We start from the raw sequence: 12996 nt of genomic DNA, 5'->3' as shown, positions 1-12996 counted from the left end.
CCATTTTTGGTGGATGGAGCAGAGGTGCACGATGAAGAGGTCTCACCAGTGTAGGGTAGGTCACACTGGGAGCACCTAATACAATAGGCAACCCCAGTATATTCACAGGTGAAGTTTTGCCTCATCTGAAGGGACTGTTCAGGGTCCTGAATGGAGGTGAGGGAGGAGATGAATGGGCATGTGTAGCACTTTGGCTGCTTGGTGGTTTATGGTGGAACTAGTAAAGCACAGTGAGAACTTGCTGGCAGCAAACAAAACTACTACTACCATACAAAGCACACTTTCTCTTGAAAACAATCATTGCAATCAATAGCTGGTATCTTCCCTTTCAGAGCTAGGCTTTTGAACTGCTTGTACAGCCCAACATTTTTGCAGTGCAAACTGAAGTCTCGGAAGTGCAAGACAGTTGTGGCATGGCACATTTGGGCCAAACTGAAGAGGCATGGCTTGGGCCTGAAAGCGAGTAATGAGCCAATGTTTACCCGTTTCTGAAACAGTTTGGACCCAATTCAAAGCAGCAGATCCGAGGCAAGGCTAGGCAAGTCTTGAGTTTGTATTGAGGCATTTGGGACACACGCAGGTATTGAATACTCAGAAGGGTTCTGCTGGTTGGGAAATGTTGCTACAGTAAATATGTAACTAAATTTGTCTGACTACGTTCCCAGTGTTAAGTTCAAAGTAAATGTATTATCAAAGTACGCATACTACCTTGAGATTCATCTTCTTGCAAGCAGCCACAAAACAAAGTATCACAATAGAAACCATGAAAAACCACACACAATAAAGAGCAACAAACATTGTAAGCGTAAGAGGTACAAGTTATGCAAACAATAAAAAGTAAACAAATAACACGCAGAACGTGAGCTGCTGAGTCTCCGAGAGTGAGTGCACAATGTGGCAACAAGTGAAGCCAGTCTAGGAGCCCGATGGCTGCAGGGCTACAACTGCCCCTGAACCTGACGACATGAGACTCAGCTCTCCTGTTCTGCCCGGACAATGACAGTAACAAGGTAGGGAGATGGATCAAACACAGGCAGAAGGTGCAGAACACTGGTTTGTTTTCTGCTCTCAAGCCTCGACACTTTAAACCGCTTTATTTGGCATGGAGTAGTAGGGCTGAACATTGGCTTGTTTTCCCCTCTCGGGCCTCAATGCTTTAATCTGGTTTGAGGTCTGTACTAGTGATGGCTGCCCTGGTGTTGGCCAACCTTCATCTTCAAAGTGACATACCTGCATTCCCAAGGGTCCCTTTTGCTGAATGCTTTAGGAGGTAGTAAAATCACTAATTCATTTAGACAATTCAAAAGTACATTTCTTAAAGGAAAATTACAGGCTGCGGATTGTGGTGAGTGTTAAAGTTACATAGGTGATTTTAACAATTGAAACTGTAGTTAATCATTTATTACAAACAAGAGAAAATCTGCAGATGCTGGAAATCCAAAGCAATTCACACAAACTGCTGGAGGAACTCAGCAGATCAGGCAGCATCTATGGAAAAAAGTAACCAGTCAATGTTTGGGTCTGAGATCCGTCATCAGGATTGGAAAGGAAGAGGAGAAGTCAGTGTGAGAAGGTGGAGGAAGGAGAGGAAATAGTACAAAGTAGTAGGTGATAGGTGAAACTGGGAGAGGGGAGGGCATAAAGTAAAAGGCTGGGAAGTTGATTGGTGAAAGAGATTAAGAGCTGGAGATGGGGGAACATCCACTGTTTACTCTTTTCCACAGATGCTGCCTGGCCAGATTTGTTCCTCCATCATTTTGTGTATGTCAATTATTTATATTATTATCTTTGTGTTGAAGAACAATAAAATGTCATTTCAGAAGAGAGAGATTTTCTTGGATTTGCCTGAACTCACTCTCTCCCTTTTCATTCTGTGAACGAATACCTTTATATTTCCCAATTACAGCTCCCATGTAGCTCAGTTTTAGACAGTCACAACAAAAACTATAATCATTGGATCAAATTGTGTCCATAACTCTTGGAATGAGGGTTAAAGACTTCATTTAGGAATGACATTGATGCGGCTGGATCTGCGACCCAGTACTTCTGCGATGAGAGTGGTTTTCACTGATATCCCTATTTACATTGTCTGGATGGGCAGGGGAAGAGCCAGAGAAATGTAGCCACCTCTCACTGGTTGTATCATTCACAAATCCATCTGATAGTACAACACAATACTTCAAATGTTGCACCCTTCTCACAGAGGATTGTAAATCTGCAGTTGTTTCTTGCCTGAGAGAGGTGGGAAGACCAGTTCATGTAATGTATATAATGTGGAGGTAGATATCTTCTTGAAAGATTAAGGGATTGAGGGCTTTGGGGTCAGATTCGAAGAAGGAACCAAGGGAAGATCAGCCCAGACCACATAGACCAGTAAGGCAGCATTGAAGGGCCAGGCAGCCTCTTCCTGCTCCTCTACCTTTTAGTTCAAGATTGGATCAATCTATAAATATTAAGTGTGCAGTAAACATGGAGATTTAACTAATATTGGAGAGGTTTTATTCCAAAACAGTTAGGTATAGCTAAAGCAGCACTCAGAAATCAACCATTATTTGCTTCTAGGTAAATAAGGTGAAATTCAAGACTGCATATTTAAGATAAATGGGAACTAATTATTGCAGGATAAAGATTAACCGAGGGGCACATTTTGAACACATCAAAAATACTGTTACAAAAGCTGAGTATTAAATTCCAAGCCCAAATAAGTTACTTGGTTCTTGACTATAATTGCTAATCTCTTTAAAACTGTGTAAATATTATTGATTCATTCTGCATGACCTTCAAGTGACTTTTAAGATTAGACAGTATGATAAAACATTTACTGCTTTAAGTTAAACATTTATGGGACCATGTCTAAAACTGTTGAATTTTCAAACTCAAGAAACTGTTTTATTCTTTTTCCCTTTTATCACTTTACCCCAGCACATTCTGCTATCCCATTCCAGCAGGACAGTATCACAAGCCAAATGCCCAAATTAAACATACTTGGATGCCAAAACCCGCATGAATTTTGATAAGGGTAACAGAGAAAAAGGAAATCACAACCACCCTTCATCCTATCCATACTTGTTGCAAAGAGGTTAAAACCTCTTTGAAAACAGCAATGCACAGTGCAGCAAAGCAGGGTCACAATGAAATATTTCATCTTCACAGGTCCGTAGATTTTTCAATCAGCGGTTGAATGGTTATCAACATCATCAGCTTAATGAGAATCAGACCAGCTTCCAAATCTCTATGGCTGAAGAATCACATATTACATTGAAATGTAGGAAATAAGAGTTATTCAGACATGCTCCAACATTATTCAATGCTCCAATGATTATTATCCATTTGAGTACCCTGTTCACACCCCCACTCCCACATCCCTTGATCTGTTCAGGATTAAGAGATATTTCTACCTCGTTTTTTTATAAGTATTTCATGACTTACCTCTGCTGCCTTCTGTGGTAGAGAAATCTACAGGTTCATCACTCCAATAAGAGGTTTCTCCTGATTTCAGTTTCAAATGGCCTCCTCAGCATTCACTTTGGGAGTTGTTTTGCTGTTGTAACCATCCTTCCTACATCTGGTCTGTCTTGTGTGAAATTTTATATGTGTCACTTGCATTTTCCAACCTTAGTGAATATAAACCTGGTTGAACAAATCTCTCTTTATCAGTCCTGTTAATCAATAAATCCATTGAGTAAACATTTATTGCTGGACTTCCATGGTAAGAACATTTTACCTCATATTTCTGCACCTATTTTCGCAGTGTGTACAAAAATTCACAACTATGCTGCCAGGACTCGAGGGACACCATAGTCCTGAAAAACATTGTCTCATTTTTACTATGTAATGTACCAGCAGTTATGGTCGAAATGACAATAAAAGTTGACTTGACTTGAAGTTGGAAAGGCAAGGATAATATTTTTTTCTATTGGAGCATAGAAAACTGTGAGGTGACGAGATTGAGTCAATAAAATCATTAGTATCACAGATAGAATGAATGCATTTAGCCCTATCCTGGAGTTGAGGAATGAAAAACTGGAAACAGAGATTTAGGGTGAGGGTTGAAATGACTTTCTCATTAGGAGACCATAGTGAGTGTGGATCAGAAATAACATCTCCTCCTACCTGACAATCAACACAGGCACACCTCAAGGATGTGTGCTTAGCCCACTGCTCCACTCTCTCTGCATTCATGAGTGTGTGGCTCGGCACAGCCAAACAGCATCTATAAATTTGCTGATGTCACAACTGTCATTAGTAGAATCTCAGACGGTGACAAGGATGTGTAAAGGAGTGAAATAGATCAGCTGGTTGAGTGGTGTTGCAACAACTACCTTACACTCAACATCAGCAAAGCCAAAGAATCTGATTGTGGACTTCAGATAGGAAAAGTAAAAGAACACATACAATTCCTAATCAACGGGTCATTGGTGGAAAGGGTGAACAGTTTCAAATTGCTGGGTGTCATCATCTCTGAAGATCTATCCTGGGCCCAAAATATTGATGCAATTATGAAGAATTGCATGTCAGCAACTATATTTCATTAGGTGTCTGAGATCTGGTATATCACCAAAGACTGTATCAAATTTCTACAGATGTAATATGTAGAGCATTCTAACTGGCTACACTACTGTTTGGTATAGAGGGACCATGGCACAGGACTGAAAAAGTCTGCAGAGGGTTGCAAACTCAGCTAGCTCCATCTTGGGCACTGGACTCCTCAGCACTGAGGACATCTTCAAAGGGAGATGCCTCAAAAAGGCAGCATCCATCATTAAGGACCCCCATCACCCAAAAAGTTCTATCTTCTCATGCCACCATCAGGGAGGAGCCTGAAGACACATATTCAATGTTTTAGGAATAGCTTCTTCTCCTTCACCATCAGATTTTAAAATGGACAATGAACTACCCCATGAACCTCATTATTTTTGCTCTCTCTGCACTCATTAGCACATAGAATACATGAGAATACACAGCACAGGAACAAGCCCTTCAGCCCATTCTGTTGTACAAATTAAATAATCAAATGTCTAACTAATCGCTTATTTAAATTTTAACATATATTTCTTCATGCAATTTATAGTACTTTATATGTATTGCACTACACTGCTGAAGTAAAATAAAAATTTTCTGGCCATATGTCAGTGACATTAAACTCAATGTCACCGTTTCCTGTAACGTACTCGATCCATTTTGCTAAAAGGACACACATAATAAATTACTTGCATTCTCAAAACAATTCAGCTCCAACAGAGAGCAACGTACATGATGTTTAAAGACCACTGCAGTAATGTTGCTCTAACAGGTTCAAAGATTTCTTCTTCCACTGCTCTAAACAAGCGGCTTTTATTAAATCGCCAGGCTTTCAAGCAGCCAATTGGCTGTAAGTTCAAACTTTAACACAAAGAGCTTTATCAATGTTGCATTATTGATACTGGTTTGTAACACACTTTTCAATGTCTCAGCTGAAACACCGAATCATTCTGATTGAGTTTAGGACCATCAACTACATTAAATCAGTGCAGCAATCATGGGGTTCTCCACCTGAGAGTTAAGTGGTTCAGATTCCAGTTAAAAACAAAGAAATTATGGATCAGTCTTAATGAAAAGTTGTTGCCTCTGTTTCTCTCTCTATAGATGCTACATGACTTAAACAGCATTGGCTGTATTTTGTGTTTCATTCCACATTCAAATATTCAACTAATAATATGCATTGCTTCCATTTCTTTAAAAAAAACACATTTCTTGGGTAGTTGAATGGAGATCTGGAAATTTTCTAGTCACTGTCAACTGTAACCAAGCATTCTTCTCTCTGTATTGCAGTTTTTGGCATTACCAATTTAAGATTCAACTCTCAAGTAATATTCTCACTGGATTTCAAGGTCATATACTCAAGGTCATGGACTCAATGAAAATTCATCTTCATCTTACTCAAATCCACTTATCCAAGCCTATAATCCAATCTAATTATTATTCATTACAGCTCTAAAGGAATGCTGTATAGTCAGGGATACCATCCAATGCTTCAAGTGAATTAAAATAAATTATGAGCCCCTTGCACTGAGGCACGAAATCAGAAGAGATGGTTCCTGATGTACGCATAGTATTCCTTTTCCTTCACCAACTCATTATTCTGGTCTGAAGGAATGTAATTCTTTAATCTTTTGGAAGCGCACAGTGCATTATTTATCACATGGAATCATGAAGTACTACAGAAAAGTAACACTGGCATATCACTGGCAAAAAGTGGAAAGGTCACAGAACATTTCTCCCCTCTAATTGATATGATGCATTCAGGGAGGGTTGGCTGCTTTGATCTCCCTTGTCATACAGGGATTTCAGCAAACAATTTTGGCAGTGATCCTTTCTTTACAAACCCAATTTATGCAAAGGGCCTCATTTTTGCCAGTATAAATCTCAGAAGACCCATTGCTTTTGTTAGATGTCACGATTTTCAAAAGCTGCAGTGCATAGCACATCAGTTCAGTCTGAAAATGCTTCTGAATGTACTTCTATATAATTCCTTTTTGCTGGATGTGCAACTTTCAGATTGCTCAGACATTAATGTTCAAACCATTTTCATGTAAAGAATTTAAAGCAACAGCCCCAAGATGAGAACATTAGCAGAAAATAAAAGGATTGAAATTAACAACCCTCATAAACAGTGCTAAAAACTGCATGACTGAATCTGTTGCCCCACATGGATTCCAATTTAGCCTCATTGACAGCATTGAATTTGGGTTCAAGCCACTTGAGTTTGTAAAATGCAGCTGAAGGAAGTTGTTCTTCACACACTGCTGCCAGCTTCCTTGGTGAACTACATGATTTCCATTGCAACACAGCAACCTATCTGCATCTCCTTTCCTCTTGTTTCTTGTTCTGCAATTCACTCTCATTTCAGCATACATAACAGAATGGAAGCAGATTTTGCAACTCATGCGAGATACATCAGATCTGTTGACAAATAACATTTAACTAACATTGAATATGCTTGTCCATAAAGAATGAGAATAGCTTTAGCTGGGAAGCCATACTTCCACTCTCCTGCCACCAACCAAGCAACAACTGCAAACACAAAAGACAGCAGATGTAGAGCAACACACAAGATGTCGGAGGAACTCAATGAGCAACAAGCATCTATAGAGGGGAAATGGAGAATCAATATTTCAGGTTGAGATTCTTTATCTGGACAGCCACCAGAGATACACACTAATCAGAATTAGAAGAGTGAAGATATTGTGGAAAGGTATAGAGCTGGAAGTTTGAAACACGAGGGAAAAAAGCACTGTAGATGTTTGAGAACAAAGATAAGAAATCAACAGCTAAAGATGGTTTACTGAGCTGATGGCTTAATGGAGTGATGTGTGTTAGAAAATGAGCTGTGGAATGTTAGATGGGGATAAATTTCTGAAAGTGGGGATATTGAAGGTAAATTGGAACAGAGCTAACACAGCTTTGGGTTCAGGAGCAAGCAAGTTGAAGCATTGATAGAATTGGTAATGTTTTAGAGGTGTTGGTAGATAGTCTTGATCATAGGCTAGGTATTTGGTTACAGACTAACTGAAGGATTAGAGGCCACAAGAAGGATTCCATTGGAAGCTAGAAGATGGAGTGTTCAATAGAGATGAAAGAATCTTTACAGACTTGCTAAAGCTGAGAGTGAAAAAAATTACTCATCAGGAACGAGATAAGAATTGTGAAACTTGGACAGTAGAGTGATTGAGATTGGCGGACAGGCAGAGCTGGGCAGCATCAGTATCTTCGTGGACCCCCGAAGACGCATTTGGAAGAGGCAGACAGACAGAAATTTTGGAAAATTTTAATGAGCACAATAGACAGAGGAGAATAGATAATTGTCATATAATTGGATTTCCAGAAGGTGTTTGAAGGTGCTGCATAAAAGGCTTATCCATAAGGATGAATGGAACTGGGGGTGTTGTGTTAGTATGGAAGGAGAATCTGGATAGCAAAGATGCATGCATCAGGATGCTCTTTATTAATTACAGCTCAGCATTTAATACCATCATCTCCTCAAAACTAATTAGTAAACTCCCCAGCCTGGGCCTCAATACCCCCTGTGCAATTGGATCCTAGATTTTGTCACTTGTAGACCCCAGTCAGTTCAGATCATAAAAAAACATCTCTCCACAATTTCCATCTGCACAGGAGCACCAGAGGGATTTGTACTTAGCCCCCTGCTCTATTCATTTTACACCTATGACTATGTGGCTAAGTACAGCTCCAACACCACATACAAGTTTGCTGACGAAACCACTTTGTGGGCTGTATCACAGGGGGTGATGAATCAGCATACAGGAGGGAGACTGAAAATTTGGCCGAGTGGTGTAATAACAACAACCTCTCACTCAATGTCAATAAGATCAAGGAGCTGGTAGTAGACTTCAGGAGAGATAGTAATCATCAGGTGATCAGAGGTGGAGAGGATCAGAACTTTAAATCCTTGTCATCACTGTCTTAGAGGAAATGTCCTGGACCCATTATATAAATATAATTGCAAAGAAAGCACGACAGCTCCTCTACTTCCTCAGGAGTCTGTGGAGATTCAGCATGTGATCAAAACCTTGGCAAACTTTATAGATGTGTTGTGAGAAATGTGCTGGCTGGCTGCATTATGCCCTAGCATAGGAACACTAATGCCTTTGAATGGAAAATCCTACAAAAGGTAGTGGATTTGGCTCAGCATATCACGAGTAACCCCTCCAATTGCTCACCCACCAACCACTGAGCATGTCTATATAAAACATTGCCAGAGAAAAGCAGCATCCATCATCAGATATCCTTATCACCCAGGCCAAGCTCTTTTCTCAATGGTGCCATCAGGTAGAAAGTTCAAGAACAGTTACTACTCCTCAACCGTCAAACTCTGGAACAAAAAGGGAATAACTACACTTATTTAAAAACTATTTTATTTTGTTATTTTTTGTTCATTATTTATTGCTATTTATTTATTATCTACATTTGCACAGTTTGTTTACAGTTTACAGTTCCTGTTTACAGTTATTGTTCTATAGATTTGCTAAATACGCCCACAGAAAAGGAATCTCAGGTTTGTATGTGGTGACATATATGTACTCTGATAATAAATACATTTTATTTTACTTTACTTTGATTGGTCAACCAATAGAAGGCAGAGAGTTAGGATAAATGGGAGTTTTGCTGGTTTTTTTAATTAGTTTTTTAATACATTTTCTACATGGCTACAGATAGAAAAAAAACCCAAATCAAAATGAAGAAAATTAATACAGTGCAAAAATAAACATACAATAATACTATAATACAAAAAAGATAATTGAGAAAGCACCCAAATTGAAGACATGTAAAATGAGTATCCTCCCCAAGCCCCGCAACAAAAAAAAAACTCCAGACCAACCACAACACAATATAGAGAATATAAATCAGGACATTCAAACCCCCAAAACTGTAAATACACTTAAAAACAGAAGATAATAATGCCTACTACCAAAAAAGTTTTGCTGGTTGACAGTCAGTGGTGAGTGGTGAGTGGATAGAGCAGGGCTCAGTGCCCAGCCGGCAACTGTTTATAATACATATTAATGATTTGGAAGAGGGAAGAAGTGGTTAAGTGAGCGGGCAAGGGTCTGGTAAATGGAGTAGAATGTTGGTAAATGTGAGGTCAACTATATTGGAAGTAAAAATAAAGATCAAACTGTTATTGAAATAGTGCAAGATGACAGCATGCTATTGTGCAGAGGGACTTGGGAGTACTTGTGAATGGATCACAAAAAGTTGGTTTGTAGGTGCAGCAGACTATCAAGAAGGCAAATGGAATGCTGGCATTCATTGCTAAAAGAATTGAATTGAAGAGTGACCAGAACTGTACACAATACTCCAAATTTGGCCTCACCAATGCCTTATACAATTTTAACATTACATCCCAACTCCTATACTCAATGCTCTGATTTATAAAGGCCAACATACCAAAAGCTTTCTTCACCACCCTATCCACATGAGATTCCACCTTCAGGGAACTATGCACCATTATTTCTAGATCACTCTGCTCTACTGCAATCCTCAATGCCCTACCATTTACCATGTATTTACCATATATGTCCTATTTTAATTAATCCTACCAAGATGTAGCAGGACAGTTAGATTTAAATCTATATGTAACTAATGTATCTAAATAAGATAGAGGCAGGACAGTTGTTTCTGCTGGTAGTTGAGACAAGATTCAGGGAAGTACGCGGTTTAGGATAAAGATGAAGAGAAACTGCTTTTCCCAGAGAGTAGTGAATCTGATATTCTCTGTCCAAGGAAGCTGCAGAGGCTACCTAAATCACTATGTTAAGAGACAGTTAGATAGATTTTTGCATAGTAGGGGAATTATAGGGAAAAGTTAGGTGGGTGAAGCTGAGTCCATGGCCAGATCAGCCATGATCTTATTGACGAGTAGAGCAGGCTTGATAGACCAGATGGCCTACTCCTGCTCCTAGTTCTTATACTCCTCTGATACTCCAGAATTAACAATGGGAGGGAGACATAACCCAATACAGCTTCTGAAAAAAAAGGAGTAAAACAGAGAAAACAAAACATGCATGTCATCTGAACTGGGCCTCATGCCTAAAGTTTATAATATTCAAGAACAAGAGCTCAAACAAAATTCAAGTGTATTCACATGCCTTGCACTCACCCATTAATACATCTCACAAGTCTGTGCTGTGCTCCATGTTCCATGATACAACCGAAAACAACAGATTGTCTCGGAATACTGGCTGCAGTCCATAGCCTGGGGATGTCAGCTGCCAGTCGACTTGTCCCTTTTGTGTGTAAGGCTTCAGCACAGTGACACAGCGGGTGTTTGGCAGCAGTAGTCCCTGGTGCACTCTGAATTACAATGCAATCCTTTATCACAACACATTCCCTGTAGAAGCTGCACTGTCAGGCAAAAACACTGCTGTCATTCACTGCCAGTCCAATAAAACTCACCTTTGTTTCCCTCAAAGTTTGAATGCATACTAGAGGGAAGCACCTGATTGTATAATATAGCTTTCTACTCTAGGCTGGTCTCATCCATTTTAAAACTGCCTGGCCTGTTCATTATCCTAATTACTGGAAACTCTGAGACGGCAATTCTAAGGTGTAAAGTTATGAACTGCAAAGAGAAATTAAGAAAGCTCTTTGTGGAATATCATTCACATTTCAGGGTTATGAGCAATAAATTACATTGCTTTTCCTTCACAATGCTTAAAGGAAATTCAGAGTAAACTAAAAAAACAGTAAGAATTACCAAGTTGTCTTGGCACAATATATGCAGCTGCACAAAACATAAATTTTCTGGTATTTCTCAAAATTTCAGATTATATACTTTCCTTATATACTAAAATGCTGGATTGATGCAACTCAAACAAACACACACCGTTCAATGTTCAACTGGAGACACTGCTGGTCAAACAACAGAATGGGGTGGTGCGTCAGCTGCACGAAAGTTTCATGAATAACGTTATCCATAATTCTGCAGCAAGGGCTAACAGATAACATGGGATTAGAGTAGATTGGGCCGACTCTATTGGTAGAGTTGATTGCCTCACCACCTGGTATGTAAACTCCAGTGCAAAGATTTGAAAGAGACTGCAGGGGGTTGTAGATTCAGTCAGTTCCATTACAGACACAAACTTGACCATTGATGACACTTACAAAATGTGGTGCCTCGAGAAGGCAGCATCCATTATTAATGACCCCCACTATCTGGTATAGGCTTAAATTTCATTACTACCATCATGGAGCTAAAGGCTCACATTCGATATCTTAGGAACAGGTTCTTCCCAGATGGCTTCAGGTTTCTGAATGGTCCATGAACACTACCTCACAATTACTCTTTTATACTATTTATTTATTTTAACTCATAGTAATTGTTATGTTTTGTACTGTACTGCCACTACAAAACAGCGAATTTCACAACATACGTCAGTGATAATGTACTTGATTCGATTGTCCAACTGCCAATTCAGACCTCTGACAGCTCCTTGCTTTGAATACCCAGAGATATGAATGTTGCTGGCAAGGCTGTAACTTGCTCTTCAATTCCTGAATTGAGAATCTTGCCAAGAGCCTGCCACATTGCTGGGTCAATGATCGCAGATTTCATTCCCTCAAGGATAGTAATGAATGAGAGGGTTTCATCAAACACCAGTCCGCTAGTTTCATGGTCACTGTTACTGATTTTGTTTTACATTCTAGAGTTATTTATCAGCTTTAGTTTTAATTCCCCAGGGCTGTGATGAAATTTGTTCAGCCTCCTGTCTTAGACTCTACATTTCTTGATAGCGGCTCAGCAATTAAACTCTAGGCTTGGATGAAAACCTGCCACGGGAGACGGAAAATTTTAAATTCAGCTGATAAACTGGAATGTAGAAAAATAACTACATTTAATAACAATGACTGCAAAACTACAGGATTTTTGGAAAATCCCACCTGGTTCATCAAGGCTAGACAAGGGAGAAAATATTCCATCATTGCTGGATCTATTATACAGTACATGACTCTACATCCCACAGTATTCTGGGCTATTCAGCTAATACCCAACAGCTACATTAAAGCAGAAAAAGAGAAAAAAATGAACTGCCCACCCAGTATCCACCTCAGCACTAAATTCAGGTGTGGTAAGGTCACTCCACAGGAGCAACCCTGAGCTTTCTGTTGCCTACCACTTGAATTATCCATCTTGGCCTGAGATTCTCAACATCACAAAATTCATCTCAATTCACTCCACATTATATCAAGAAACTCCTGAGAGCACTGTATAAGGTAAAGTTGATATGATCTGACAAATTCTTGGTTATACAATTGAAGTCATGCTTCAGAACTGGCTTTGAATCCACTTAGGCTACATCCACACTAGACCGGATAATTTTGAAAATGCCGGTTTCACATAAAAACGATAGGCATCCACACTATGCGTTTTTGAAACTATCTCTATCCATGTTGAAACGGAGATTTTGGCAAATCTCCTCCTACTGGGCATGCGCA

General features: G+C 39.5%; 1 protein-coding gene across 13 annotated transcripts in view; it reads right to left on the bottom strand.

The window, feature by feature from the left end:
- The window catches only part of LOC132383951 (alpha-(1,6)-fucosyltransferase), an 825511-nt gene that overhangs the window by 358636 nt on the left and 453879 nt on the right, over positions 1-12996 (bottom strand). For 3 of the 13 annotated variants that reach the window (XM_059955184.1, XM_059955200.1, XM_059955156.1), the window contains exon 1: positions 3430-3615. The exons of 8 other annotated variants lie outside the window; for them this stretch is intronic. The gene's annotated coding sequence lies outside the window, so the exon portion shown is untranslated. Of the gene's footprint in view, positions 1-3429; positions 3616-4113; positions 4133-12996 lie in introns of those variants that run through there. 2 more of the 13 variants (XM_059955217.1, XM_059955251.1) reach the window with 2 other exon arrangements.

The sequence above is a fragment of the Hypanus sabinus genome, chromosome 2, assembly GCF_030144855.1.
Source record: "Hypanus sabinus isolate sHypSab1 chromosome 2, sHypSab1.hap1, whole genome shotgun sequence".
NCBI lineage: Eukaryota > Metazoa > Chordata > Chondrichthyes > Myliobatiformes > Dasyatidae > Hypanus > Hypanus sabinus.
This window is presented reverse-complemented; position numbering and strand designations above follow the sequence as displayed.